Source organism: Gavialis gangeticus, unplaced genomic scaffold (assembly GCF_001723915.1).
Source record: "Gavialis gangeticus isolate Ggan-Ray unplaced genomic scaffold, GavGan_comp1, whole genome shotgun sequence".
Lineage (NCBI taxonomy): Eukaryota > Metazoa > Chordata > Crocodylia > Gavialidae > Gavialis > Gavialis gangeticus.
The window spans coordinates 35097042-35097395 of record NW_017728994.1 but is presented as its reverse complement, the minus strand read 5'-3'; the positions used below and the strand labels follow the sequence as shown (position 1 = coordinate 35097395).

The window sequence follows — 354 nt, the reverse complement described above, 5'->3', positions numbered from 1 at the left end:
TGATTACTACCCATTGAGCCTGACACTCTAGCCAGCTTTCTATCCACCACAATGGACTTCCAGCTGCATACAGCTATCCAAGCTGCTGGGCTGTGCTCCTTGTTTCCTGCGTACTGTCCAGCCCGTGCACCATGCACAGCACATACCCTAAGCTGTACAGCACATGCCCTAAGCCTCACTGCATGTGGTCTTTGGGGCTGGCATAGAGTGCATGTTGCTTGCAGCATGCTGGCTGGCTGCTGATCCCCATGGATCAGTTCAGGGCACTGTATGCAGTCTGAGTTCCCCTGTGTCATGTGCCGTGCTGTGTCCAGCCTATTTCATAGTTTCATAGTTTCTAGGGTCGGAAGGGAC

General features: G+C 53.1%; 1 protein-coding gene across 1 annotated transcript in view; it reads left to right on the top strand.

The window, feature by feature from the left end:
* ERCC6 (ERCC excision repair 6, chromatin remodeling factor) overlaps positions 1–354 on the top strand; it is a 99147-nt gene that overhangs the window by 9098 nt on the left and 89695 nt on the right. The window lies entirely within an intron of this gene.